Here is a 27,130-nt window from a genome sequence, read left to right as displayed (position 1 = left end):
GGGAAAAGATAAAAGTCATACTACAAAACCCACAAGAAGATGCTCATCAGCATTTTATTATATATATATATATATATATATATATATATATATATATATATATATATATATATATATATATATATATATATATATAATTTTTATATCTAACACACATTCACTATTGATGGGAAATCTCCATCAGTCCTCGATCTGGTTGAGAACTCAGAAGCAAAGCATCTTACTGATTTTTTGAAAACCTCTAAATCCCGTTGAGGACTGGCCCCTAAGTACATTGTAGACATGATGACCTCCTATGATACTGACTAGTAGTATTGGTAATAGTACTAGTAGTTGTAGTATTACAAACAATTGTCTTTAGGTCACTGTATTAACAATACAGCAAATGTGAATAGCTGTTTCACTACTTCATCAAAGTTCAGGAAAATCCACTTGTCTGTAACTCTCTAGTTGGTAAATATTCCTACCAGCCACAGTGTTGTTGTTTTTTTCTTTTTGTTGTTCATTTAAGTGTCTTAAGCAAAAACATGACGGGCAAAACCAAGTTGGAGGGGATGCTGAGCCACCATTCTGCAGTTTCAATGAAACACTTGCCTTCATTACTCAGCTTGGATGACATAAAGAGCAGAGTTACGAGGAGGCCCCATATGAACTTGATTGACAAAACCCCCAAAATGATCAAGATGGTGTGGAACGCTTTTGCCTTTGTTTGACTCAGCCCTTTGTTATCTTTTTCTCCAGGTCTAGGACGCTTTAGAGTCCAGAGAACAACAAAGCTGCCACCGACGATGGAGACCCAGAATAAAGCCAGATACGTGAAATCGAATATGACCCCTCGCATTTCAGCCAAGTCAAACCCGACTGCGCCTGCAATAGCAACCAACCAGACCAAAACAAGAATTATGTGTCTCATTCTCATCCCTGTGCTCTGTTTCAGACGGATGTAGGTGACAGGATGAACCACAGCCAGGTATTGGTCCAAGCAAGAGAGAAAATGCAAGATTATTCCACCATACCATCCGATTGCCATCAGTGTGATTCCATCCTCTCTGGATCTTGCATTTCCTTTATTGTTGACAAGACAGTGAAGCGATCCCAGAATACCCAAAATGTTCATGATGGTCATGTGAAACGCTATGTAATTCGAGTGAGGCATTTTGGAAAAAGAGTGCTGCGGCCGCCACTCCTGGTAAAACAGGTAGAGAATGAAGGCGTAGAGGGGGAAATGTAGGACATTTACAACGTTGAATGGAAGGGTGATATGAAAGAATAGCTCAGTGGAGTCGCAGTCATAAGAGTTGGAAGCATTCATTCCTGCAAAAATCAGACAAGATGGAATGGTTGTTATGCGTTGGCAGTGATGAAACATATGTATAGATTTTGCATAGATTTGTATTGTATAGTTGGGTTCAGGTTTGGTTGTGATTGGATATTTGCTGGTATTTGATGAGTGTTTGTCATCTACATCTGTGCAGCCAGACTGCAACGTCTATCTTCACAACAACCACAGGAAACTATTAATGGCTGTTGAGTGTAATGGAAATGCTGGTGCAACATCTGAGCAGCCAACAGTGTGCACCCCCACATGTGCTGTGGGGACAACAATTCTGAAGCCAGTCACAAACACAAGTTTAATATTTGGAACCTTTTTTTCCTTCTGACCTGAATCAAGCAAGAATATGAATCTAACCAAAATGTAAACAAATGACTCCCGTGAGGTGTGTAGTAGGCGATCGCAATACAAACACCGCTCTCCAATATATTTGTTAATTTGACTGTAATAACAACTCAGCACGCTGTTTGGCCTGCACCAACGTCACTGCTTCCATGTTCAGGTTGTTGTACTAGCTTTCTTTGATTTGCTCCCTCAGTTACAGCGCCACATATCAGCATGTCTACTGCATAGATCTCTATCGGTCATCTCAGTACTCTGTATTTATGGTGTTGTTGTTTTTTTCGTAATCATCAAGCAGCAATTCAAATGTATTTTTCTTAGATCTACTGGTTAAACTTAGCTTAGTTAGTCAATGCCAGTGACCATTTCGGCTTTAGCAATGTTTCTGACTGTGCCATGTCTGGGTGTGTTGGGACGTACCTGAAGCTGGGTCGTCAAAATGGTAGCAGACTCTGCAAGGAAAACACTGTTTCAGCACCGTTTTGAACCTCTGCAATAGTCTTTGACTATGGTGGAGGGACAAGTGCTGGTTGGCAGCTGACGCGCGCTTGTCCCACAGTATTGCCCTGTTTGTTAAACAACAAATTGTTTTGCATACTCCCATGCTTTGTCTGAACCATTTTTCTGCAGTGTGTGGAGCAAACGGTGTCACATCAATCATGCTGTGAATCATGTGAATTATGCAGATGAATCTAGAGACGTGAATTAAGGAGTGTTTTCAGTTTCCAAAAACACATCGAAGAGGTCATAGGAGACTGGAAAAATGACTTCAATGGTGGGTTGAAGTCAAACAACCCGAGGTCAGTTGGAGGCTTGAAAAACATACCATGACCTGCTTCTTTTCCTGACTGCATGTTCAACCATTTTAATGGAGCAATCCTTACAATTCTTCAACTGAAAAAAGTTAGTATTTAACCTGTTGAACAAGCCTTTAAGCAATGTACAGTAATTAGCACTGTATTTTATTATGTAATAACGACTTGTTTCAATTTTAATTCTGTGTGATTCAAAATAACAGAAAGTCAAACAGAGTAAACATCATTTTTCCTGTCCTGTGCTGCGTGGCTTGCTGAAGAGTCAGAACCCACATCATTGTTCTTCCACCTTTGCAAGCAAATATGACTGAACTTGTCAAATCACCCTGTGGCTCAGAGAAAATATATTCGCCCCTCTTTCCAAGACAAATTTTTATTTATTTGCATAATGGCCTGTAACCCACATGCACATAAGCATGTTCAACGTGCGCTGTTTGTACAGTGGGCCATGGGTTTTTCATTTTTAGGCAACATCCATTAATTTCAAATCGAATCATTAACATTCAAACAAGATGGCAAGAAAGAATATGCGGCATTCAAATTGGACAATTTCATCATCAACTAACTTTAGTGCTTATAATAGGGAGAAACTGGCTAATAAACAGCTACAGTCACGTCGGTGTCTAATTGCAATAATTCTGAATGAGGCGACACAGACGGAGAGCAACTGGTTCGAAGTAAAAATATATAGTTTATGGAGAGCCAAACAGGATGCTCAGTCACTGTGCGTCAGGCAATGTCGGCGCGGTTCTGAAAAATGATGCCATATTCGCAACGTTTGAGGTTGATAAAAAACTGACTTGATGGGGCATGTGTGCACCTCCACAGTTGCTTTAACCCGGGAAACTGTGAAGCAGCACATGGAGTTCAAGAAAGTGGAAGTGAGGGAAATAATAAAATAGCACTCGTAATATACAAAATAATATTTTCAAAAGTTAAGAAATTCATATTGAATTCAAACTGATGGATTATGATACGTTATTAACACACAAACAATAAGGCAGACAATGACAGTGTGCAGCGCAGCATGAAACTAATGGAGGCCGTCGAGCCACTGCCTGACTTTGAGGATGTACAGTACCTGATGTCAACCCACCTCCCCCGGTTGCTGTGAGCATCTGACACACCTACTGTATAGTGTAGAGGGACAGACATTTATTCTTTCACAAGACACTCCATCTGTGGAGCATGATCTGCCGCATCTATGCCACTCTTGGGCCTTTCTCTGGACGTTAGTGAAACCAAACTCTCTCACGTAATAATGCTTTATTTCTTTTTTTCTTTTTGTTCATGACTTTCATGGTGAGGAGGCCAGCTGCCTTCTCAACAGCATACACGATGCGTTGCCACTGCCATTTATGACATGGAGGGCTCTAGACATTGTGTACTGTACGGAATAAACCTGAGGTTCTCCCAACGTGTACATCAACGATAATTATAAAATGAAGCATCACCTGTCCATGTAGCATAACATCCCTGTTGTTCCAGGTGAATGTTTATAAATACGATTACATGATGAAGTACTTGAATCCTGGGGTTACAAGATCAGCAGGGAGCATTGCAAGATCCAAGGAAACCGACCTCAGCCGTTGAATGGCACACGTTTCTTTATTAAAGGATCATGACTAAAGAGTTTACCTGAACTTTTTGCAAGTACAAACCCTTGAAATTGCAGAGGCTCATGAACATACAATGATCGACGACAAATTGATTTTGCAGACATAACCTCAGCAGTAAGGGCGGCCGTGTTTTCTTTCTCGCTGCAGAAACAATAGTGGGAGAACCACACTGCTCGGCAGAGAGAGTAAAAATCCAACTGACATGATTAAGCACTGGTTGAACCGTGGGATGTCTGCGAGCGACTTCACAAAAAGGCAAACTAGAAAGCCAAAAAGCCAGGACGTCAGCACTCCCATGATGCTGCCTGTCGTCCACGCCGCCCTTTTCTTGGACTGGTTGTCATCTCTCCCGACCCCCGGACGTTCCAGTGCAAACACAACAGTGAAGCTACAGAAGCAGACAATAACCAAAGAGCAAACCAGCAGGCAGATAAACGGAATGAACGGTATTTGATAGTCATATAGTCTTATCAACCGCCACCACACCAAAGAAGATAGCCAAACAAATAGGACACAAACATTTCTGATTCGGATCCCAGCAATGCCTTTGAGCTTCAGGTAGGTGATAGGATAAATGACAGCAAGGTAGCGGTCCACACACGTCAGGCAATGATAGTATAGCTGGTGAGGAAAAGACGTCGTGAAGATAGTTGCTCCCACGAACGTCAGAACTTGAATGTCATTGAAAATTGCCAGGTAAAAAATGATGCACCCGATGAGTCCACTTATCTCTGAACAAATAATGACGAAAGTGAAGAAGTCTATGTGGCTCATCTTTGATGGGCTACAATGACACCGCCATTTTCGCTGAGCCACGATGACTACACAGATGGTCAGGGGGAGGAACACGATGGCTTTCGTAATGATGAATACAAGAAAGATGCTGGCGCCGCGAGTGGTGAAACATTGGCTGTTGCGGAGGTTAATGGTTGATGACACATTCAGGGTGGTACTAGTTGAGTCCACTGATGAATCCATCCTGAAGAGAGTGGAAGGAGAGGTAAGACAAGGCTCACAGGTTATATGGTTCGATTGTACGCTGAATTTACGGACAGCCATGTTCAGGGGCTGGTGCAGGGGTGGTAAAAGTGGTCCTCAAAGGGCCGTGGTGGTGCTTGGTTTTTGTTCCAACTGGTTAAACACACACAGTTTAACCAATTGGGTGTCAGCTGAAACAAGCAGCACCAGGATGACAATTAACCGATTACAAAAGGTGCCCTCTGGAGTGGTCGGAGCAACACCCACTGCGGCCCTTTGTGGAACAGTTTGCCTATACCCGGGCTAGTGTGGCCCCTGACTTTCTCAGAATCACCAGTCTATGGCAGGTCTCACATGCTGCTGAAACATATTACCCCAAATTCTCATTGTTACTTTTTCTGTGTGTAAAGGGCCTCCTTGCGTCCTAATGTCGATGGATGGAAATGCCCCTTGAGTGACCTCTTCTGGACAACAAAATGATGACACACAGGGTTGAATTGGGTTGTTTCTAATGAATACATTCATAACAAAATAGTAAATATAGTAAATATCCACAAAATAGTTTGAGGTGCACTTTCATTGACCAGATCATGATCCTGGTGATGCCTTGAAATAGAGTCGTCCATTAATCTGGTCTATGCCATCAGACCAAAATAATGGACGTGGAGCTCAAGTGAAAGGGAAGATCAATAGCACGGTGGCGAGACCTGCCATGATGTATGGTTTAGAGACGGTAGCTCTGAAACAGACAAGAAGCCGAGTTAGAAGCCCAAAGTTGGAACATCATGGACGAAGAACGGGCAAGTGAAAGATTTTGAGGAAACCATTCAGGTTCATGGACACATTCAGGGTTTAAAACATTTCTGTTGCTTATACTACCCATTTGTTTATGTACAACAATACTTTATATACTTTAATAATTAAAAGATACACACAAACATGTCCATGCTCCATGACTAAACCAAAAAGTTTGTTCTCATATTCACCACAATGTTTATCAAACAAGACCAATGATATAACTGACAAACAAAAACAAACAAAAAAAGGTTTATTTATTCGTCAACATTAACAAAGAAATGTTCACCTCCTACCTTCCTCCACACTTCTTTTGGCTGCGTTCAAATCTGAAAGCGTGAAAACCCTGAACAAACAGAAACCTTTTCTGATTTACATCCAACATATATGGATTTTCACGGAACAGCAAATGTTGTTTTTGCCGCTGATTGAATATGCAAATTTTCATTTGTCTGGTTGAGGCATGAGAAGTCCTAAATCTTTTCCAATGAAAAAAAGCCTATATCAGGGGTAGGCAACTGGTGGCTCTGGAGCTGCATGCGGCTCGTTCATCCTTATGTAGCGGCTCTGTGTGGCTTGGGAAAATTAAGGGCTTTTTCACACAGCACACTCTGTCTCAAGAGTCTTCGTCTGTTTTTGCCTTTATTAGGCTGAGAAACATCTGACAGACAGATGTGTGTGTGTGTGTGTGTGTGTGTGTGTGTGTGTGTGTGTGTGTGTGTGTGTGTGTGTGTGTGTGTGTGTGTGTGCATATATATATTAGTGCTGTCATTTTAACTTTTTTTTTTTTAATTTAACGCAATTTATTTGTATATTTATTCTTAATTTTGCCTAATTTAGAGGCGTGTTATACTTCTATTATTCATTTTTTAATTGCTATATTCAGCTTAAGTGCTTATTTGAGACAGCCATATTTTATTTCAGAATTGTATTTATTTAACTGAATCGCTGTATTTGTATTACATTTTTGAAAACAGCCTTTTTTGTGTTTGAATTCTTTCGAAAAAGAAAAAGAAAAAACTACATCTCAGAGTAATCCCAGAGTAATATTCGAAATGGCTGGAGTTTTCCAGGGACAAACTGGGCATATTTCACAGGGTAGGGACACCAGCTCAAACACACAATGAAAAGCACCAGATGACGAAACCACAGTTTGTGATGACAGAGGTGACTCATACCAAGACGAACAACTCAACTGCTTGAACACCCAGCGTGGGCAAGAAAAGCTGCATCCAATTCTACTACTGGTCAACAGAGGTGTAAACACCAAGGTGCTGCTCAGAAATCCATTTCCCTGATGACCGTTTTCACAAATCCAGGCGGGCCACACGTGAGAATGCGGTGCGATTTGGTCAAAAGCGCAGTTCATGTGCGTGATTATTGCTCCCTAGACCTTCAACAAATAACCATAGAATGCACGATAAACATGTATTAAAATGCAGATTCTGTCTCCATTGAGCCTCCTTAACTAAATTCAGTTGTGGGACCGAAGACGTCCAGCAGAGAGAGACAAAGGCGCATCTAAAACAGGGCGAACGTCCAGACTCATGAAGTACACAGTGCACGTGAATGTGTCGTCACGTGGAAAACATCAACTTCACCTTTTATTATTATTACTATGATCATTATAATTATTATTAGGGACGAATAAAGCGGTTATAAGTCATTCAACATAAGTAAATAATGATGTAAATATACAGCTTGTTGCTTGTGCCCCAAAAGCAACAGGTGATGAATGTTATGTGGTCCTCACAGTATTGATTCTTCAGCCCTGGAGCGTACAAGTAAACACAACAGGATGTGAGGACAAATTTCAAGCACAACTTATTATAAGCCTCGAGCCTAAACATGTCACCATTTATTTTCAGAGAGCACAATAATGCCATCAAATAATTAGTAACAGATGGACATGTATTCATCTTTAGTGCCTGTGTTGTTCAAAGTGAAGAGCACTGCAAGTCAAACAAAAAGGTTAAAATTTATGAATATAATCGAGGATCTTTAAGTGAGCACTCCCATGTGTGTTCTTGATGTTACTGAGAAGCATTGTGGAGTTCATCATAGCTTTAAAACATGACTGTCTCCTTTGTTTTTGTCTCCTAGTTCACTCTCAACACCTCCTTCATTGTCACCTTACTGTCACCCACCATATCTAATTTAGCCCATTAAAAAGAGAGTGTGCTTCACAAACCCCCTGCTGTGTTTGTAAAACTGAAACCACCATTCAGCTGTGGCAGAAGACTGCAGTGGGGTTCAAAAAGAAAATAAGTGATGAAGGGATTTTGCACAAAAATAGTCTCATCTGCCATTACTTTAAGTGAGAAAACTCTCTGGGATCTACTTTTAGTTTCGTTCTTTGTAAGATATCTAGAGTGAGAGAGGTATTAATACTGAAATAAGGCAAACATTTGATTTACTAAAGTGACCAGTTCTGTGTTCCTGTGTCTTTCTGGTTTAGCCCAACATCACTGCTGGCCTTTGACATTTCAATGCCAACTTGTCAAATGTGTTCACCGTTTGTGTGCTTCATTCGATCTCACTCCTTCCTTCAGTGTTGTACAGTTGCATGCTGCCTGATGCAGATTATGAGATAGAATGATAGGAAGAAAAAAACAGTACAGCAGAATCCTGGATCCTCCATCGCCAGGCCTGCAAGACTAAAGTGTTTCACAGATAGAATCTCATCCATTGCCATGCGTCACAGTTCCATTTAGTTTCTTTCTTTATCCGTCCACCTTCCTGTCGTCAGAGCACCTGGAGTTTCCATTCGTCTCCTCTCGATGATGGTGTAATTGAATCAGGTGTCCCCTGGATACAGAGAACACCGTCCAGATCACAGCGGGAGAAACAGTTGAGGCAGCTGGTGTCTGTATTATGATGGATTACACTTTCTCACACAAGCTGGAGCACAGTTCACTTAAACATCCAGGCTACATTAACACAGAATTCAGCTCACATTTAATGCAGAATCAGTTTTTAAAATTTAGGTAAATATGAAAACCAACCTGATCAAACTCAATAATTTGTGCGTAACTGCTAAATGAAAATGAGTCATAAAACAAGCCTGAATGGCTGCAAATGTCTTTACTCAGTCACGTTAATAAATAATTCCCAGCTATAATCCCTCTTCAGAACCAGGGGAACCGGACTTTCAGGGCATTGTGGATGTGCCTGTGCATCGCGACAATGATGATCATGTGTTCATTCAGTCACCCACCCTGTCATGGTGGCATGGGCTGCCTTTGCAATGCATCCAACTTCGAATGAGAGACTCCAGGATGCCAGTGTTGAGCTGTAATCTCCATCTTTGGTTGCCTCCCGGTAAGTGAAGCAGTGGCACTACCCCAAAACTCTTTTGGCTGACTGAACACCCATGAGGATGGAACCAACTACATGACATAGGCATCACATTTTAAATAATCTTGGCCGATGCTTCATTACAGTATGTGTGTTATACAGCAGCTCAAAAGAACAAAGAAAAGGTGTAGTGTTCACTGCCATAAAGCACAGGGGGCGCAGTATCACAAACAGCAGACAGCCAAGACCAACAGTGGGTGATCCTGCATGAAAAACACCATAGCCATAATTAAAAAATAAGGTTGTCAAATATCAGCAGGATGGTATGAGAACAATAAGTAAGTGGGAAAATGATTTAGAGAAAAAGGTACTCATCTGCCACCTGCTACAAATCCTTAGGCATCATACCATTGTGGTGACGTTAACACTCTGCTCCATACAGAGCAGAAACAACATTTTCTAACCTCAAATATTCCAAAGCCATATCTTGTACGGCAATACCTATTTCCCCTCTGTAGAATACTGAAGTGGAGTATTTCATTTTTTAAAATTCACTTTATTTAGATGTCAGCTCTTCTTTCTATCATGTTGGGTAAAGTAATGTTAATTCTACTCTCATGGTTGATCAAAATCAAAAGGTAACCTGTAAGAGAACAAGAGATTTTTTTTTTTTTAACTTAGGTTTATATGCTCAAAGTAGGCTTTTTTCTACTGTATACAATTTTCCTTCCCCCCAACCCAGCCATGTCGGTGGGAGCAATGCCCTGCTGCTACTGATGTGATGTGTTATCACTCAAACAGTGGTGTATGGTGATGTTGAAAGATAAGGAAATCCTGAGTTTGACCATTTATTCCACCATTTATTCCCATGCAAATGAGAATCTATGTGATCACACAACGAAAACAAGGTTATTATTATTATGATTATCCTAATTGTTGTTATTATTAGTCTTCGACAGGGCCCATTGAAGGTGAGCATGAAATCAGGAGACCTCTCTTCAGTCTGAGTTGACTAACCAACTGAAGTTTGATCAGATGCTGGTGAGAGGATGAGAGCAACAGTCAATACGTTTCTCCTGTCGTTCCCCCGGTGTGATCGAAACCAGAATAGCTTCTCCTATACATGAGTTGGGGGACGCACGGCAGCCTGCAGTATGAAAGTGACCTGTGGATTTCTCCAGACCAGAAGAGCAGAGAACAACAGTTTCGTCCAGACGGCGGGTTGATGCTGTGTGGCAGCGTCAGGACCACAGACAAGAAAAAAAAAATCTTCATCCACGAGTGAGCTGCTCGAGTAGACGCTGGAAGAAGAAGACGAAAGAGGAGGAGACGGCAGCGCGACGAAGGTGGAAATCCCGCGAGAAACCCGGAGAGACAGACAGACAGACAGACAGAAGCACACAGCGGGAGACGGTCACCGCACATGAGGTGCGGGAGAAACGCGGGACTAAGCGGTCATTTCCAGGACACCTTTTCTTATTTTCCCACGCGGTTTGGAGAACGAGGATCTCCGACTAAGGTAAGAACTACAACATCTGGATCGTTGCTCTGCTTTTCAGCGGAACGAGGGCGCAGTTTACCACCTGTAAGCATCTATAATTGATTAATGAAGTCCCGCGCGGACCGCATCATGCCTTCTCCCACATCCACCGTTTACAAATGTAAACACGAGCTGGTCGATAGGTTTGAAGCTGGTGGACAAACTTACCACTTTCATGGGGATTTTTTTTTGTGTGGTGAATAAATCTAGTCTGGGGAACTGTTTGGGGTAAACACGAGCGCTTCCTTCACACTTCAAACAGCTATTTAAAAAGGTGGAAATAGGTTTATTGTTTGAGAGAATCCCTCCCTCATGTTCTGCGGGGCGCACTACATTCGACGGTCTTGAAATATTGATTTGGCGTCATATTCTGCCCCTTCAGAATCCTCACATATGTGAGATCACAACGGTTTTCAGCGTGTCGGGTGGTTTATGGAGCCAGTCTCTTGCTGGAAAGTGTGTGTTGGTGTGCGTGCAAGCGCGCGCCTCAGGCACAGGTCCTCGCGCGTTGGAGCCTTTCTCGGTGCGCGTGAGGATAGTGGGCTCTGCGCGCATGTGCGTCCACACGGATCACACTGCAGTTTTCTGAATATTTACATTTAGAAACAAGAAGAGAATGGATGGAACCGCAGTGAGTCCCCTCGAGTGAAGTGCGCGTGCACGTCAGGGTCCCAACGGGTCTTTTCCACCGTGGGTAATGAACTCTCCGTTTTTACCTTGTGCGTGTGGAGTGGATGGAATACAGGCAGTCGCCTTTTAATGTCAGACTTGACGTGAAGTTTACGCTCTCTGGACTGTTGTTTATTCATTTCAGAGCGTGTATCTTGAGAGTAAAGCCACAGCAAAGAAGGAAATGTTGACGTTTCATTCGTAAGTCGGTGTTTGCCTGATCTTGCTGTTGAAGGCAGCGAGCGTCTTCCCACTGTCCTGCCGTTGGAGCCACGGACTTCCATGGAGAATTCATCTAGTCGCTCGTCTTTTGGCGGTAGTGAAATTAAAGAAACCAATTAGCTGCCGTTTGATTGCTTCTTAGAACGAACTTTAAAATCAGCATCGCTGAGTGCTCTGTGCCACAGAGAGAACCAGATGTGCTCATGTTGTCAGACCAGCAGGTGTCCTGCAGCTGCTGCTGTGATGCCACTTTAAAGAGCTCTTCTTTATACATTGGTTTTTACTATGGGGCTGATTGTAGACACCCATAGAAATAATGAAGTTCTCCCCTCCGATTTCCTCGCCATCACTGGACAGATTTTTAACACAACGTGTTCCTTCACATTTTCCTCACTCAGCGAGTACTATACTGTTGTTCCGACTCACCTGCGCACATTTGTTTGAGGTTTTATCTCCATTTAAATATTACTACTTTCAGATGACGTACTTGAAGTAAGACAAAATGTCTGAGAGTCTAAGATAATTCAATCAACGAATTTAAAGTTATTTCTTTTTGGTGACAAATTGATTGTTATTCATTAGATTAAAGAAAACGAAAATCTGATAATTTATTACAAATAACAGATTTTGGACAAACGTGGGGAAAGAACGTAAACATAGCAGAAGGTAAACAACACACTTCAACATAAAAGATGGCATTCAATAAACGTGGTGGAGCTCTAATATCGTTGAATCAACACCGACATTTTAACAGGATTTAAATGCAGCAAAACGCTCAGCAAAAGTCTCAAATGAAAATGCAAACCATTTTGAACAGAAAATATCAAACTGTGATATCTGGTTATTGAGTCTGATCCATCAGATTTACACCATATTACTGTCATCTGTTTTCATCTTCTGCAAAGCAGACAGTGTGACAGATTCCTATCATAGATTGTTAGCCAGGAAAACCTTTTTGACAATCTGACTTGCGCCGTGTTAAGTTTGTAATTTGCATTCTTTGGCATACTTTTATTGTAGTTTTGGGGAGTTAACAGATGAATCTTTAACATTAATTCAGTCAGATTGCTTCATAACTGTCATAACTTGCTTAAACTTGCACATTTTCATTTGGGGCACTTTTATTGAATGCTGAATTTACTGTATTTTTAAGACAAGTTTTAAAGACACCTCTACAAGTGAGATATTACGTTATCCGTTCGCTCCTATAGCTCTGCAGTGCGGACAGTCTTCGGCATCACGGTGCAGACATTCTGCTGTGACAGTGTGTTCTGAGGCAAGAGGCTCATCAGGCTAAAAAAAAAAAACAACTTAAAGTGCCATATAAGCCGGTCTTATTCCTGGAATGAGAAAAGTGTCAGTACAGATCTATAGTGAATAGATTGTGACAGAGATGATCCATATGATCTCTGTGTGACATCGCCAACATGTTCTAATGGTTCATTATATAGTGCTGGCATGTCGCCCACACCTGGGCTGCAACTAGTCGGCATCTGACGGGTTTAATTGTAGTGTTATAAACAGTCATTAAAACATTGTAAATTGTTGTGAACACTCGCATAGAGCAGTTTCAAAACTATATATTACAAAAAAAGTCACACTGTTTTACTTTATTTCATTTTGTAAAATGTTTCCAGACTTTTCTCCTTATGGGTTTATCCCAGTGCATTGGCCATTCCTCCCCTTTCAGTGGATTGTGCTAAAGAAAAATGACGTCACGATTACTAGACTCCTGAATCTATCAACGACTAATTTAATAGTGGATTATAGTCAACTGGTCGTTGTAGCCCTTGTTTTCACCAAGAAGTATTTCTGCTGTCATATCTTTCCATCACTTCACACTGTAAGCCAGAGCAGCTTGTTTGTTGTGCTAGCAAAATTTTCAAATTTAACTTGGATACGCAAAATTGTCAGCAATCAGACACATTCTAGGACAGTAATAAAATATTGATATGCTCAAATACTGGATTGTATGACATTGTTTCAATATTTTTGCTGAAATATCACTTGATCGTGTGATATTGTCTTGACATTTTAAGTTGGCAATGTCAATATTTGTTACATAGATACTTGGATATGCTGCTGCTTTTGAGATGTGTTTAATACTAGTCTACCTGTTCATTCCTCTGTTTGAGTGCGAACTTCTGACGTCATAACAATAAACTTGTTATTTTCTGACCATTGGTCCTTATTTTGCCAAACTTAAAGTATAGCAATATATCACAATGTATTGTATCACCGTTCCTGTATCGGGATATGCATCGTATGGCAAGATACTTGCCAATACACCGCGCTAGTGAACATGTGGATATGTATGGACCAACACATGAATTCAGATCTGAATTTGTGACCTTATGAAACCACGTTTTCTTTAGTCTGAAGTAAATGAGGACATATACCATAAGTTTTCCAGAGGAGAGAAAGAGACTCATACTCTACTGCATAAATCACAGAGCAGTGTGCAGTCAGCTTCTATCTGATGTTTTGGACCCTATTTTGGCAGCTCTAGAGTTTATCCTGGTGGGGTTGGTTGCATAACTGATAACAGGTCGACTCTCCACACTCTTTTATCTTTTTCTGTCCTTTATCAGCGCTTATCTCAGCTGCAGCTGATCTCAAGAGCACAGCAAATAAAGGAAGTGACCAGAGTTATCTTTAAAACAGAGTTGCCACAGGCTCAGTGTGAGCCAGAGATGTTGGTGATTTAGAGAAAAAGGCTCAAATGTGTACATGCCACAGGAAGCCTGACCAACTGAAGTGTCAGTAGCATCTGCTCCCACACCAGTGGGCAGCAGATGGATGCAGATTCAATGTTGATGTGGGTCAGAGGCACGGCGATAGCATCACCAGGAGTCCAAAGAGCTTCTGTGTGTGTTGTTGGTTTGAAGTTTGTCGCTGTCGAGGGGCAATTACAGTTAAACGACAAAGAACGCCACGTTATGGCATTAAACCAGCCTTCTCACATTTTTAATATACGTATGAGTCACAACAGCGCTGTTAATAATAACAACACCAGCAGCAACAACAACAATAGTATTATACGCTGCATTCAGTCGTGGCCAATGATGAGAGCTGTACGTAGCAATAAAGTAAAAAGGTGCTGACTCACACTTGTCAATTGTATTGAAGTGCATACAGTACTTACTCTGACAAACAACATCACGATTTGGCAAGTGACGGATTATTAAACTGCTTTGCTCGTGGCAATCATCAGTTGTGATCTTGTTGACTATGAAGCTTGTAACATCATATCCAAAAACCCATTTTGTTTTCCTGCTGACGTCAGAACTTTTATTGGCGATGACCTGCGGGGGTGAACGTTTTTAAACTCCACCCCTCTTCATTCTCTTTCTCTCTCATCTGCTTGGTCCTCCTCCTCCTCCACTCTTTTTTATTTTCTCGGTAGAGAGAGCTATGAGTGATTGTTTTGTGCAGCCGTGTGAAGCGGTGCAAGTGCGTCTCATCGCCACTGTGAACTCTCGGCTCCTCATTCTCGCCCGTCTTCCATTTTATGTCACTCTGATTACCCGTTTTACTCAGATTTTCACGTCATTAGAAAGAAAAAAAATATGGTCTGGAATAGCTTTCATGATATCCTATTTAATGTAAGCACTTTTTTCCTGTGTTATTTAATCATTTTTTTGCCCTGCTGTGTTCCTTAATTCTCCTCCTCCATCATTTCTTCACATTTCCTCTCAGCATCCGCTCCGTGGCTGTGCTCCACATTAGTCTCGTCCCTCTCACGCACCTTCACTCTTCTTCTCTCATGTCTCTCTGATCTTCTATTTTGGTTCAGATTCCACCTCTTGCTATATCTACTCCTCCTACATCTCCTGCTTGCCCTCACCTCCTCCTCCACCTCATTTTTTGTATGCACCGGCTCTTGCTGCCTGTTTTGAACGCTCACCAAGCCTTTTCCCTGCACATAGGCTCGACAGCACTCAAAACTTTCAAAGCAGGATTACAATTCTGCACATGGAGAGGGCTTGCAGTTTGGTGGCTTCAGGAGCTCAATGAGGAGTCTTGTTGGCTCTGTCAAGTCAGCATACCCTTATGTGTGTGAGGGTGTGAGATGAAGCAACTATTTCTACTACTATTCTGCAACAGGTGACGGGTCAGACTAAGAGCAGTTCAGAAGCCCCGATGACAAAACCAAAAACATCAAGGACCGTGACGTCGCCCGGCATGGCGCAGCCGGGGCCCCACCCTGGAGCCAGGCCTGGGGTTGGGGCTCGAATGCGAGCGCCTGGTGGCCGGGCCTCTGCCCATGGGGCCCGGCCGGGCCAAGCCCGAACGAACGACATGGGCCGTCCCTCCTGCGGACCCACCACCCACAGAGGGAGTCATAGGGGTCGGGTGCATAGAGAACTAGGTAGCAGTCGAGGCCGGGGGGCCCGACGACCTGGTTCGTGTGGACATTCTCTGGCTCTTGGGACATGGAATGTCACTTCGCTGGGGGGGAAAGAGCCTGAGCTTGTGCAGGAGGTTGAGAGGTACCGGCTAGATATAGTCGGGCTCTCCTCCACGCACAGCCTGGGCTCTGGAACCCAACTCCTTGAGAAAGGCTGGACCCTCTACTTTTCTGGAGTTGTCCGCGGGGAGAGGCGGCGGGCTGGCGTAGGCTTGCTCATAGCCCCGCAGCTCTGCAGCTTCGTGTTGGGGTTTACCCCGGTGAACGAGAGGGTCGCGTCCCTACGCCTACGGGTTGGGGACAGGTGTCTCACAGCGGTTGCGGCTTACGGGCCGAACAGCAGTGTAGACTACCCGGCTTTCTTGGAGTCACTGGGAGGGGTACTCGACAGTGCCCCAACCGGGGACTCCATTGTTCTACTGGGAGACTTCAACGCCCACGTGGGCAATGACAGCAAGACCTGGAGGGGCGTGATTGGGAAGAACGGCCTACCCGATCTGAACCCGAGCGGTGTTCTATTACTGGACTTCTGTGCCACCCACAGTTTGTCCATAACGAACACCATGTTTGAGCACAAGGGTGTCCATAAGTGCTCATGGCACCAGGACACCCTTGGCCGGAGGTCTATGATAGACTTTGTGATCGTGTCATCTGACCTTCGGCCACGTGTCTCGGACACTCGGGTGAAGAGAGGGGCAGAGCTGTCAACCGATCACCACCTGGTGGTGAGTGCGATCCGCTGGCAGGGGAGGAAGCCGGTCAGACCGGGCAGGCCCAAACGTATTGTGAGGGTCTGCTGGGAACGCCTGGCGGAACCCACTGTCAGTGGGGTCTTTAACTCCCACCTTCGGGAGAGTTTCTCCCAGATCCCGAGGGAGGTAGGTGACATGGAGTCTGAGTGGTCCATGTTCTCCTCCTCCATTGTCAGTGCGGCTGCACGCAGTTGTGGTCGCAAGGTCTCCGGTGCCTGTCGCGGCGGCAATCCCCGAACCCGGTGGTGGACACCGAAAGTAAGGGATGCCGTCAGGCTGAAGAAGGAGTCCTATCGGGTCTTGATGGCCTGTGGGACTCCTGAGGCAGCTGACGTGTACCGGCAGGCCAGGCGTGCCGCTTCCCGTGCAGTCTTGGAGGCAAAAACTCGGGTCTGGGAGGAGTTCGGAGAGGCCATGGAGGAGGACTATTGGTCGGCCTCGAAGAAGTTCTGGCAAACCGTCCGTCGACTCAGAAGGGGGAAGCAGTGCCTCACCAGTGCTGTTTACAGCGAGGGTGGGAGACTGCTGACCTCGACTGGTGATGTTGTCGGGCGGTGGAAAGAATACTTCGAGGGTCTCCTCAATCCCGTCGTCACGTCTTCCACTCAGGAAGCGGGGACTGAGGACTCGGATGGCTCTCTCATCACCCGGGCCGAAGTCACCGAGGTTGTTCGTAAGCTCCTCGGTGGTAGGGCCCCGGGAGTGGATGAGATCCATTGGAGACGTTCTCTGTTCTGTGCCTGGACTCTCTCTTTGAGATACGGCAAATAGTTATCTCATTCAGGGCAGAGCACAGATAAAGAGGTATGGAATTATACAGTTAACAGAGAAGTGTGTATTTACTCTAAACATCCTTCAAAACAGCCACCCTTTGCTTTCTACTTCGCTCACTCTTGGCTTTCTTACGCATGATGTCGAGAGTTAGTTTTGTAGAGTTATTCAACATTTTTTTTCTTTGCTGTCCAACTCCATTTATCCTGCTTTGTTCATTTGATGGCTTCAGTATGCATCTCCAATGTAGAAAGTAGTTGCTTCAAAGCTAACAGTGTGTCCGTCATGTTTGGAAGAGGTTTCTCCATCTGCTGAAAATTATGAGAAATATATTCATGAATCCAGTGCACAGTCGAATCCACTAGAAGCTTGCAGGTCAAGGTTGATGAGGTATTAACTTATTCCGAAATGATTTAGCTCCGTCCGGAGTATCTGAAATCCCTGGATGTCGTAGGGCTGTCGTGGCTGACACGTCTCTGCAACATCGCGTGGCAGTCGAGGACAGTGCCTCTGGATTGGCAGACCGGGGTGGTGGTCCCCCTGTTTAAGAAAGGGGACCGGAGGGTGTGTTCCAACTATAGGGGGATCACACTCCTCAGCCTCCCTGGAAAAGTCTATTCCAGGGTACTAGAGAGGAGACTTCGGCCAATAGTCGAACCTCTGATCCAGGAGGAACAGTGTGGTTTTCGTCCCGGTCGTGGAACACTGGACCAGCTCTATACCCTCCACCGGGTGCTCGAGGGTTCATGGGAGTTCGCCCAACCAGTCCACATGTGCTTTGTGGATTTGGAGAAGGCGTTCGACCGTGTCCCTCGCGATGTCCTGTGGGGGGTGCTCCGGGAATATGGGGTGCGGGACCCTCTGCTAGGGGCTGTCCGCTCCTTGTATGACCGGAGCAGGAGCATGGTTCGCATTGCCGGCAGGAAATCAGACCTGTTCCCGGTGCATGTTGGTCTCCGCCAGGGCTGCCCTTTGTCACCGGTTCTGTTCATCACTTTTATGGACAGAATTTCTAGGCGTAGCCAGGGGGCGGAGGGGATCCGGTTCGGGAACCACAGAATTTCATCTCTGCTATTTGCGGACGATGTTGTTCTGCTGGCCTCATCGGACCGGGACCTTCAGCATGCGCTGGGTCGGTTTGCAGCCGAGTGTGAAGCGGCCGGGATGAGGATCAGCACCTCCAAGTCTGAGGCCATGGTTCTCGACCGGAACACGGTGGTTTGCTCTCTCCAGGTTGGTGGAGAGGTCTTGCCTCAAGTGGCGGAGTTTAAGTATCTCGGGGTCTTGTTCTCGAGTGAGGGAAAAAGGGAGCGTGAGATTGATAGACGGGTTGGTGCAGCGGCGGCAGTGATGCGGTCGCTGTATCGGACCGTCGTGGTGAAGAGAGAGCTGAGTCACAAGACGAAGCTCTCGATTTACCGATCGATCTACGTTCCCACCCTCACCTATGGTCACGAGCTTTGGGTAGTGACCGAAAGGATGAGATCGCGGATACAAGCGGCTGAGATGAGTTTCCTCCGCAGGGTGGCTGGGCGCACCCTTAGAGATAGGGTGAGGAGCTCGGTCATCCGGGAGGAGCTCGGGGTGGAGCCGCTGCTCCTCCACATCGAGAGGAACCAGCTGAGGTGGCTCGGGCATCTGATCCGGATGCCCCCTGGATGCCTCCCTGGGGAGGTGTTCCGGGCATGTCCTACCGGGAGGAGACCCCGGGGAAGACCCAGGACTCGCTGGAGAGATTATGTCTCCGGTCTGGCCTGGGAACACCTCGGGATCCCCCGGGAGGAGCTGGAGGAGGTTTGTGCGGACCGGGAAGTTTGGGCTTCCTTGCTCCGAATGCTGCCTCCGCGACCCGACCCCGGATAAGCGGCAGAAGAAGGTATTCTGCAACATGGTTATTTGCCTAAGAATGGAGGATTGTGTTCCTTGCTCAGTTGTGGTTGAACAAGTATCTTATGGTCTTCAGAGTTCCCCCCCAGACAAGGCCATTGACCTGCTATGCTAGATTGTCACACTGAAGTTGTATTTGTCCATTTGTTGTGAAGTGTGACTCGCAAATTCCCAGGCACTTCTTGTTCATGAGTGAGGGAAGGATGTGTTGAGTTGATAATTCTCCTGCAATTGTCCGAACTGTCCCAAAGCAAACAACTACTGATAGAAGGTCTATGGTTGATGGGTCAGTGGAACATCTTCTGGCAATGCACTGGATCATCCTTGACTTACAGGTTACTAGGTGCAGAAATCCTCACTTAATTTGTGCCACTAGCTTAGCTTGTGCCACTGGAGACGTTCTCTGTTCTGTGCCTGGACTCTCTCTTTGAGATACGGCAAATAGTTATCTCATTCAGGGCAGAGCACAGATAAAGAGGTATGGAATTATACAGTTAACAGAGAAGTGTGTATTTACTCTAAACATCCTTCAAAACAGCCACCCTTTGCTTTCTACTTCGCTCACTCTTGGCTTTCTTACGCATGATGTCGAGAGTTAGTTTTGTAGAGTTATTCAACATTTTTTTTTTTTGCTGTCCAACTCCATTTATCCTGCTTTGTTCATTTGATGGCTTCAGTATGCATCTCCAATGTAGAAAGTAGTTGCTTCAAAGCTAACAGTGTGTCCGTCATGTTTGGAAGAGGTTTCTCCATCTGCTGAAAATTATGAGAAAATATATTCATGAATCCAGTGCACAGTCGAATCCACTAGAAGCTTGCAGGTCAAGGTTGATGAGGTATTAACTTATTCCGAAATGATTTAGCTCCACCTCGCTTCACTTTCCCTGTGTCTTCCTACTTTTATTGCACCGCTAATGATCTGATCTTATCCCGTCAGCTGAGTCCAAATGACTCTCTGGGGAGTGAAATGAAAGTCAAATGATTGTCACTTTTCCCCGACTGAGAACATATCTGTGTGCAAAAACACATTCTACATGCACATACGCATGTCCTGGATCGCATCATAAAACAAGGTAATGACTGGGAACATGATTGTTTTCTGTGATGGAGCACTGAATATGTCCTGGCTGCACAACTCATTCATCTTGTTAAGACATAGATCGGTGCTTAAATAGTTGTTACAATGCGCTTACAATGAATACCAACTTGCCATCTTAGGATTTACAATCTAACTTAAACTGGAGTGGTTGTGAGGCTTTAACCATGCATTCGTGAAACTCAGACACAAATCATAGTGTCATGTCACTTGTTGTTTCTAGTCCTTTGTAATGCATTTAATGCCACACTGTTTAATCTTAATATCTAACAGTGGGTATTTAATTCCTTTTTAATTTGATTTCTCGCCACAACTTGCAGTGATTCAGCTTGAGGATTCCACAGGATTGAACTGGTGGAAGAAAATTCAATGAAAGACATGATAGTGGATATTATCTTTGCGCTTCAAGGTGAAAAGCTTATCTGCACTTGGCATTTTGGGGAAGTGTTGATGGTGAAGAACACTTTATATGGAGACACAAAGATAAGTCAGCGGACTTCAGTGTTCAAGGAAAACAAAACAGGACTTTTGTTTTACTTCATATTTCTTGCAGAATTAGTTCAGTTATCGACTCTTCATTCAATGTTAATTCTGTTTGGCCCACATCTATGATAATATATTTGGGCCACTGTGGTGAGTTTCAAGTTGTGAGTAAAAAATGGTTACAAAAAATTTTTACAAAATGACTGTGGTTAGGAAGAACAATAAATTTGCTTCAAATACTGTTTACTTTGGGATCTTCAACTGATCCCCAGCAAGCAACTTATAGTCCCACTGAGGATTTAAATCAGGAATGATGTCATATTGTTTGCTTCTCCTGGGTTCAGACCAGCATCATCAGTGTGGTTGCTGCCAGGACACATTAGCTAATGAAATCTTTTATCCGGAAACGTAGACTTCCTGGTCTCAAGTGAGGTCACCTCAGTCATGAAGCCTTTCGTGGCAACATCTATATTGATTTCAACATAGGCGGGTTTGATTTCATAGTCTGGTTGTGAAACCACATAGATGGTGGGGAAAATGCTGTGTTGTCTGACCGGATTTTCGGTCCAGCTTGGATTTAAATGCATGGTGGGCTCTCTTAGACTCTTCATGTTGAGCCCTCCCGTCAGTTAAGTGACAAATCGAACCGCGGCCCCAAACACCCAGCTGGTGACATTAAAGCGAAACAACATCCTGCCGAGGTGATGACGAGGCTTCTGCTGTTCTCTCAGCTTCTTCTTACATGCAGCTGCCTCTGATGGCTGGCTTCAGGTCCTCTGCTGAAGGACTGCTAATATGCTTTGTCTTAACTGGATGTCATTATTGTCATTTGCCGGAGCCATGGTGATACAATTTTTTTAACACAAACCTTGTATATAGACCGACAGTAAACTCACACTGGCTGTGTCGTGCAGCACATGAACACACCATTTTCTTGAGACAAATTAATAATTTACAATTTCTGACAAGGATACAGATGGCCTCAGGGGACCCATCGCGCTAGCAACGCTGAGGAAAACTACTAGTACGCTGCTGAAAAGGCTTGTGTAGCACTTATTGGAGACCACTGTCTCACAGTCAGTAGCCATAGCACACGTAATCAATGACAACTGGCACTTTGGGTGTGGTAAAAACCAAAGCGAGGCATTTTCTCGCTGCCTGTGCGAACCATTAAAGATAATAGTTCATTGTTGATAGTCAAAATTGAAAGACATTTTGGAAGCTCCATGTTGTCTTGTTTGTTTGAACAAGTTTACACCTCAGAGAAGTAAAGAAAATGTGTGTTCTATGTGTGGAGAGATACAGAAAGACAGAGACAAAAATGGTTGAAGTTGAATGTCCGAGTGGTTCATGGTCCAGTTTGGATCATGTTCTGTTGAACTGACTGAATAGTACCTCCACAATGGAGGCCAGAAAAGCACTGAAGAGCCAGCTTCATGTAGCCAGCCTACTTCTGACACTAAATGGATGGTAGACAGTGTTGCCGTGACCTGATGTCCAGCCGTAGGTTTGAGACCACAGTCTGTGTGCAACCCGTGGTAGTGGGCCACCAACTGACTGATGCACCAAAACGCAATGATTTTCAATTAAGAAGAGATATTCAGACTTGCAGTAAATTCCCTTCCTTCTTTCACTTAAGGATTCTAGCACTTTCAAACACCTGCTGAATTGTAATCTTTTACAATCCAGCACATTGTAATGAGATCAGGACTGTTAGTCAGTCACTCCCACACCTTCAAATGTGCATTATGTTCCTTTCACTGGAATGTTAGATGAGTGGTGCAGCAACGATGATGGCAGCGCAAGAATCAAAACTCTTCGTTTGACAGATGCAAACAGCCCTTTCGTGTTTGTCTGTGCCTTTCTGAAGTATTTCAAAGCACTTTTGTATTCCTCTGTGACTCCTTCCGATGTCAGGATTGTCCTTCTCAGACATCTCAGAGGCTTCAAACATCATTTGACTCTGTCATTGTCTGCCATTTGTATTTGAGCTTGTAAGAAGAGAAGGATTAACACATCAAATCTACCAATTTAGTTTAATATTCGCCATGGTGTCGTTGAAAAATATTAATCACCAGAAAAGAATTCAATAATTCTAATTCAGTGGTGCAACTGTGTAGATTAGATGCCCTTTATTTGTCCCGCAGTCGAGAATTTCAAGTAAAGTAAGTCCTTGGAAGACATTTACCATATTTAAACTGTCATACAAACAATACATTGATTGACATTCTCATTGTTTTACATGTAAATCAGTAACAGTAACATCGTGATTATCACAAACAAATCTTGACACTGTTGGGACGCAACATTTCTCTATGATTTCAAGTTTCAAGTTGATCTGATGAGGGCTGGAGAAGAGCCGCATCTGATGCGCTGGCCGAACGTATTTAATTTAAAGTAAAAAAAATCTTTTACCAAACACTTAAATAATGCCCAAATAGGGGTATTTATATGGGATAGAATCTGCTCTATACGGCACATACATTTATGATGCCATGTCAACGAAAACAGCAGGCTCAGAACGCTTTCCTCTCAGAAAGTCACACAGGCTCCATTACAGCAGTTTCCCTGTGGACAGACAGTGAATATTCTCTTAAATCAGGCTGGCATGTCGCCGGTTACCGATGAGCAGTGAACAATGAGCGTGCTTCACTGAAGAACACTCTGGACAACACTCCTGGACATTTGGCTTTTGAACATCATGTCATGCATTGTTTAGATACATGCAGTATTGCCTGTCATTTTTTGCGTAGTCTCCTTGAGTTTGCTCATACTGTATGGTAAGTTAGAAAAATGACAATAAACGGTCAGATAGATGTCTATAAATGTGCACTGATGTCACTTCCAGCCTCCTCGCTCATTGATCTTCTCAGCCTCCAGAGGCAGATGGAAGCTCTCCTTGACATCAGCTAGTGACTAATTTGTATTCATTTGTCCTTTTGTTTTATGTGATTCTGGCTGTTGGCTGGAATTGAACTTTCAACCGTGGTGTTTGTTCGGTTACTACGTCTGGGACAGTCTTACTTGATTGAGAAGAATATAAATCTATAAATGGAAATACTTACGATATTCATCTTTAAAAATGCATGTGGCCAAGACAAATATATGTGTGCTCTGTCTTTCATTGACCTGAAATAAATCAACCTGTTCCTACTTCAATGGTAAGAATCATGTTTGCAGCAAGGACATTTTGAATTGAAAAGGTGAGGAGCTAATATTCTCCATAATTTTCCATGTGACCAAATCTACATGGTCACATAGAGAAACCAGTAGCAAGACAATAAGCGACCTGTTGTTGCAGTAAGGCAATTTATTTTCACCCAAATGTGCAGATAGCCACAATTTGATGAACAATGGGCACCGAGCCATGACAAGCACACAGCAATTACGTTCGGATAATAGTCCGAAAGCCATTTGCCATTGACAAAGACGTGCAGGATTTCTGTCTTTATTTATTGGCTATTCTAAATGTATTCCCAAATCATATTTGCATATTTCACCAGTTGAAATGTTTTTGCTTAGTGTTTAAGTCAACAAATTCAAAACCATGTTTTGCTTTCACGTCACAAGGACAACAGTGGAGTGGCTGATAATCTCAGTAGACTGGTAAACTGAGACCGTGTTTTGTAACAGTGATGGTTTTGTATGTTGCATTTGCCTATAAAGATTGGTTTGTGTCAACAGGGTTAATCACAAAATTATACATTTTGCCCTTTTGTGTGAACAAGTTAAAGCCTGTGCATTACCATCTGGTGCCATGTTTTGCATCAAATCATGAGTTTGTAGAATATCTCCCACAAGCAACTACGACTACTGAATCAGAACGCTGGATGAAAACAATGTCAGAACTACAAAAAGCATGTTTCACTGAACGGTGGTGAATATGAGGGTCCCCCAGTCCGTGCAAATAGCCAGTCGAACTCACTCACTGATGGAAGCAGAGCTACATGCTGCCATTTCACCACCTTTTTTGGGAGGGGCTCAGTCTGTGTCTTGTTGTTAGCACTAGCCATGTTATCACCTTCTTTCTATGAAGGAAACGGCGCGGAGATGTCTATGGAAGCCCGTAAGCGAGTGGAGTAAAAAAAAGCAAAAAAGCCCAGATTTTTAAACATTTATTTTTAAATTACTCTCCAACAAAAACTCAAACTAATTGAAAAAAAGTCTGTTTGGAAACGTAAATCAACGTCTTGGGTAAATCATAATACATTTTTATATTTTTTTTTCCTGACTTTTCACACTGAGACTTCACACTGAGACTTTTATTTAACCAGAATCAGACACAAAATCACGCCAAGGCACATTCTAATATTGATGACAACATACACACTGCTCCATCATTTCTCATGATTTATACATTAGTTGTGTGTGTGCCTCACCTGCACCTGCACCCCGTCCTCTCTCTCCAGTCTCTGTGTGAATGCACACGAGAGGGGAAGAATGGTTCTCAGTACAAAATGGTTCCTCCAAATCTTTCCTAGAACAAAAAACGATGGTGGAGCAAAAGTGGCTTGTGTGTGTTTTGAGCTGTCCATGGTGCTGAAATTCAGAGTGCGCAGTATCTCTGCGCCCCCAACTCTTCAAAAGATTTCTGTTCGCCTTTCTATTAATAACATATTCATCATAAGATTTCAGAGTTTTGCCTGAAATTACTTTATTGCTTCTTTTGGTGGAAATACAAATAGTGCTAATATTCAGATGTTGACTTTTTGAAAGGTTCTGTGACATGGAGAATTTTTGACATATTCAGATAAATTCTATCCAAATACATATATTTCTGCTTGCTATTCTTTTCATACTGAAACTGAAATGTGTTTTTATGGTGAATCAAATCAATGGTGATAAGCAAAGTGCAAATATACGTGGACTGAAGCTCTGTTATGTCTAACATTTTAACGTCTTTCATCTAGTTTATCTACGTCTTTCAGAGGATTTGTGACCAACGACCAATTCAGCAGCCTTTTCAGATTATTTAGTTGTCTTTGCGATGGTTATTACTGCGGAGTCAAATTAGAAAATGGCTGCTGGGTTATTCGGCTAAATAATTAAAAGTAGCAGTGCAGTGTTGATGTCGAATTTTTTTTAATATCCTTTCAAAATATTTTTACAGTGTCCCTAAATCATCGACCAGCTAAACTGCCATTCAAGTCCAAATAAAACGGTACACTTCTATGATCTCTGAATGAAGTAGTCTGTTTTTGCTTACAGGACGCTACAATGATTCATAATAAGTTAAGCAACAAAACAGTTTCATAACTGACAATAATTCTAACTGCTGCATTACAAGGATAACTTTTAAAAACATGAAGTAACATGCACTTGCACATTGACAAACGACACAAAACAATCCTTCCTTTTATCATAACCCATAGTATGAAACATAACACTTGCAATTCTAAACCTGGTTTAATCTCATATAGGTAAAATTGAAGCTCAATATTGCCTACCTGTGAAGGAACTGTAGCACTACATGAAAAAAAAAGCATCAGTTGTTCGTGTCCCACCAAGTGGCCTTCTGAAGCTTAAACACAGTATTTTATCGGGTGTTTTGTTTCACAGGGCAATAGATTCTGAACCATACAGGTAGCACAGCTGTTTCACAGTTGTTTTTCCTTGGTGATCAGACTTGCACCATTCTCCAGAGCACGTTGTATAAACTGGTATTAATGTGCTGGTTTGAACACAGCTCATTAAGTGTTCCAGAGATAATGAAGCTTGGAAACAATGAGTAATTGTTCTCGGTATAATGTGTCAGCGACGTCTCTATCATCACCGTTTTAATAGTGATTGAAGGAGACAGTTTTAGCTATGAATAGTCAGAAGTGGCCCAGGTATTGCTGCTCATATGATCGGTTGAAAATAAGTGCTGGTTTCCCAGTGACACAGATTCTTAAGATGCACAGCTTCACAAAACAGTGAAGTTTTTATGTCACTTGAGACAGTTTTAAATGAGGCTGAGATTTGTTTTTGGTGACACTGAGTTTTCCAGAATCTTGGCTCTAGATTAGAAGTTTGTCGACCTCTATATGGTGGACTGAGAAAGAGATGAATCAATTTATCACCTTGCTCTTGCTTCACTCAGCTGCACTGCGGCTCGACGTGGCCCTCGTAGTGATGTCA

The 27,130-nt window shown here is 43.2% G+C and overlaps 1 protein-coding gene across 2 annotated transcripts in view; it reads left to right on the top strand.

Annotated features, from left to right (window-relative positions):
• Positions 1-10,364: 10,364 nt before the first annotated feature.
• Positions 10,365-27,130, top strand: part of trpc5a (transient receptor potential cation channel, subfamily C, member 5a) — a 99,888-nt gene continuing 83,122 nt past the window's right edge. The window contains exon 1 of one of the 2 annotated variants that reach the window (XM_053859514.1): positions 10,365-10,698. The gene's annotated coding sequence lies outside the window, so the exon portion shown is untranslated. Of the gene's footprint in view, positions 10,699-10,822; positions 11,414-27,130 lie in introns of those variants that run through there. The other variant, XM_053859515.1, reaches the window with a different exon arrangement.

The sequence above is a fragment of the Synchiropus splendidus genome, chromosome 3 (genome assembly GCF_027744825.2).
Source record: "Synchiropus splendidus isolate RoL2022-P1 chromosome 3, RoL_Sspl_1.0, whole genome shotgun sequence".
Lineage (NCBI taxonomy): Eukaryota > Metazoa > Chordata > Actinopteri > Syngnathiformes > Callionymidae > Synchiropus > Synchiropus splendidus.
Note: the sequence above shows the minus strand (reverse complement) of the source record. Positions and strands in the feature narration are given on the sequence as shown.